The sequence below is a fragment of the Pseudophryne corroboree genome, chromosome 5 (genome assembly GCF_028390025.1).
Source record: "Pseudophryne corroboree isolate aPseCor3 chromosome 5, aPseCor3.hap2, whole genome shotgun sequence".
Classification (NCBI taxonomy): domain Eukaryota; kingdom Metazoa; phylum Chordata; class Amphibia; order Anura; family Myobatrachidae; genus Pseudophryne; species Pseudophryne corroboree.
This window is the reverse complement of record NC_086448.1, coordinates 397,922,813-397,926,652: the sequence shown is the minus strand read 5'-3', so window position 1 is coordinate 397,926,652 and position 3,840 is coordinate 397,922,813. Positions and strand designations below refer to the sequence as shown.

The 3,840-nt window shown below is 42.5% G+C and overlaps 1 pseudogene; it reads left to right on the top strand.

Annotated features, from left to right (window-relative positions):
* The first annotated feature begins 247 nt into the window (after positions 1–247).
* LOC134930757 (5S ribosomal RNA) lies at positions 248–366 on the top strand (annotated as a pseudogene).
* The last annotated feature ends 3,474 nt before the right edge of the window (positions 367–3,840 follow it).

Here is a 3,840-nt window from a genome sequence, read left to right as displayed (position 1 = left end):
AGTGCGCTATGAGCAACAACATATGAGGATACATCTGTAGCTTCATCACACTGGATATGTCCAATGTCATCTGATCTTGGAAGCTAAGCATTGTTGGGTCTGGTTAGTACTTGGATGGGAGACCACCTGGGAATACCAGGTTCTATATGTACTTTTACACTACCAACAACGTTCTCTTGATGCATTCCATTTTGAAACTTATTTATTAATGTACCAGTAGTTAGAAGTAGAAGAAACCAGAAAGCTCATCTACAGCCATACCACACTGGATATGCCCAATCTCATCTGATCTTGGAAATTAAGCAGCATATGGTCAGGTTAGTACTTAGATGGGAAACCACCTGGGAATACCAGGTGCAGTAGGTATTTTTATGCTACCGCAACCGTTCTCTTGATGCATTCCATTTTTAAACTTATTCATTTTTGTACCAGTTGTTAGAAGTAGAAGAGCTCTAACAGAAACCACCAATTCATCTACAGCCACACCACACTGGATGTGCCCAATCTCATTTGATCTTTGAAGAAAAGCAGTATTGAACTTGGTTAATACATGGATGGGAGACCACTTGGTAGTATCAGACTGCTTAGCTCAGTTGGTAGAGTATTGTCTCTCGCTATCAATGTAAGCATTTCATAGGTTGAATCTCACGTATGTATGTTTTTATTTTAATGTGGTTTGTGGCTCTATACCATGTAATGCATTTGTCTTTTAACAACAGTAGTCAAGTCTTCCAATGTGCTTGTTATTGAAACCCAATAGATAGCTTTATTTTCTCTTTGTTTCTTCAAATATTAAATGCATGTCTTATAACTTTTGCAGTATTCTAATGACTTGTTTATGACACACCATAGAATATATCATGTTTAGTACCCTGTACATTGTAGCTTATTTACTAAAATCTCTGATAAAGTTTATGGCATTTATGGTGCAGTCTAGTAAGCACAGTTGGTAGAGTGTTGCTCTTGCACTATTAATGTAAGCCTCACATAGGTTTGAATCTAATGTAAGTTTGTTTTTATTTTACTAGTCTGCATTGTGGTTTGTGGCTCTATACCATGTAATGCATATGTCTTTTAACAACAGTAGTCAAGTCTTCCAATGTGCTTGTTAGTGAAACCCAATAGATAGCTTTATTTTTTCTTTGTTTCTTCAAATATTGAATGTCTTATTACTTTAGTAGTAAAGTATTCTAATGATTTGCTTATGACACCGCATAGAATAAATAATGTTTAACACCTTGGACATTGTAGCTTATTTACTTAAATATCTGATATATGTTACAACATTTGCATTCAGACTGGTTAGCTCAGTTGGTAGAGTGTTAGTCTTCTACAATAAATGTAAGCATATCATAGGTTTGTATCTCACGTAAGTATGATGACTTTTTACTAGTCTGCATGTGGTTTGTGGCTCTATACCATGTAATGCATATGCCTTTTAACAACAGTAGTCAAGTCTCCCAATGGTCTTGTTAGTGAAACCCAATAGATAGCTTTATTGGAACACGGTTCTGCCTCAAGGTCCAGAGCCCATGCCTCAACATCTTCAACAGCCCAAGTAGCTGCAATTGTTGGCCTATGTACAGCCCCCGTTTAGGGTATAAATCGCTTTTAAACAGCCCTCCACACGTCGGTTTGTCGGTTCCTTCAGAGAGGTGACGGTAGTTACTGGCAGAGCAGAGGAAACAACCATACGTGCCACGTGACAATCTACAGGCGAAGGGGTTTCCCAATTTTTACATACCTCCGGAGAGAGAGGATAGCGAGCCAACAGTCTCTTATTCGGTTTAAATTTAGTGTCCAGATTTTCCCAGGATTCCTGGCGTATGTCATCCAGGTGATCAGAATGTTGTAAAACTTGTTTAACTACCTTCTAGGCTTAAACCTATCCAGTTTTTTGTAGACAGACTCAGGCTCAGGATCATCAGTCACCTGAAGAATTAGTCTGATCGCCTCAATCAAATCCGGGACATCCACTGATGATTTTCCTTCCCCATCAGAAACATCTGTGTCAGTGTCTGTGGGATCAGTATATGCGCCGTCCTCATCAGAGGATGTGTCTGGAATAGCTGTGGATTGGGAGGAGGTAATGGCCCATTTAGCAGACGTCTTAGGCAATTGAGAGTGACCCTTAGATTTAGTCTTAGATCGGTTCAAATGCTGTAACTGAGTAGAAAGCTGATCTGCCCATGGCGGGTTCACAGCAGGGACCATAAACTGTTGCAGTGGCACAGGTGGTCCCACAGGGGGCGTTAATTTAGTCAAAAGCATGTTTAATAAAGTGGAAAATGTAGCCCAGGGTGGGTCTTGAGATGCCCCAGGTGCTACCGACCCACTGGGGGACAAGGAACCCCCTGAACCTGAACTCTCAGCTGCCATATTATCCTCCATGACTTCCGCAGCCTCACTAGCACGCAGTGTGGGAGAAGCCGCAGCATTGTTGCCACGTGTAGCCGACATAACTATGTGCACAATGGGGGTGATTCTGAGTTGTTCGCTCGCTAGCTGCTTTTAGCAGCATTGCACACGCTACACCGCCACCTACAGGGAGTGTATCTTAGCATAACAGAATTGCGAACGAAAGCTTCGCTAATTTTCTCATAACGATTACCCCGCAGTTTCCGGGTAGCTCCAGACTTACTCAGCCATTGCGACCAGCTCAGTCCTTTTCGTTCCTGGTTTGACATCACAAACACTCCCAGCGTTCGCCCAGCCACTCCCCCATTTCTCCAGCCACTCCTGCATTTTGCAACTCGAACGCCTGCGTTTTTCCGCACACTCCCATAAAACGGCCAGATTCCGCCCAGAAACACCCACTTCCCGTCAATCACACTACGATCACTTCAACAATGAAATAACTTCGTTATGCTGTGAGAAAAATACCTAACTTTTGTGTAAAATAACTAAGCGCATGCGCTCTGCGCACCATGCGCATGCACAGTAAGCGACTAATCACAGTATAGCGTAAATCGGCAACGAGCGAACAACTCGGAATGACACCCAATATTGGTGTCAAAGTCAGAAAAATATCTCTATACACACTGCCATATTTGCACCTCACACTGGTCCGCGCTGCGCATGCGTGCGCTCTCCCGTGAAGGCGCATACCCGCTGTTGCGTGCACCCGCTGGTGCACGGTATGCGTATTTACGGTAAAGTTTGTGTAGTCGTAGCGTGCGACTCAATCGTTACATATTTTCACTAATAATGTATTTTATAGATCATGGTCCCTTTGATAGATTCTGAAAGTTTGGTTAACATAGCATGTTCCTGAACGGAGAGATTCCTCTTTGTATTGTACGAAGGGTCTAACAGGGGTCATACAGCAGTGTTTGGTACCCATCGGAAGAGTATTTAAATAGCAATATTCCGGTGTTGGTTTGGAGCGGATTAATCGCTCGTGCGAATAGTTATGGACATAAGAAGTTTATGTCCATTTACTATTATTTGTTCATACTTAATCATGCGGCGGGAAAACCAATATCCCACCCACCTGAACAGTTGGAAACAGTCACAGCCCACCTGTATGAATCAACCTATGACCTTTTGTTATAATGCAGAGCCGAATTCCTGTGTCCAATGAACAATGAGATTGTAGGGGACCATTGAATTGTATTGTGTGTGGGGCATAAATAGCGGGCCGACCATATCCAACTTCACTCTCATCAACGGTTCTCATTGCTGATAATCGGGAGCTGGATATCGAGGCGCATGCGATCGTTTCCCCTTGTGCGTAAGTTCTCTCCGTAATCCTATTGTCTTACTGTGAGCCATTTCTCTCTCTCCCTCTCTTCTCTTTCTCTCGTATTTTCCCTTGATTAGACTTAATTGTATTGTATT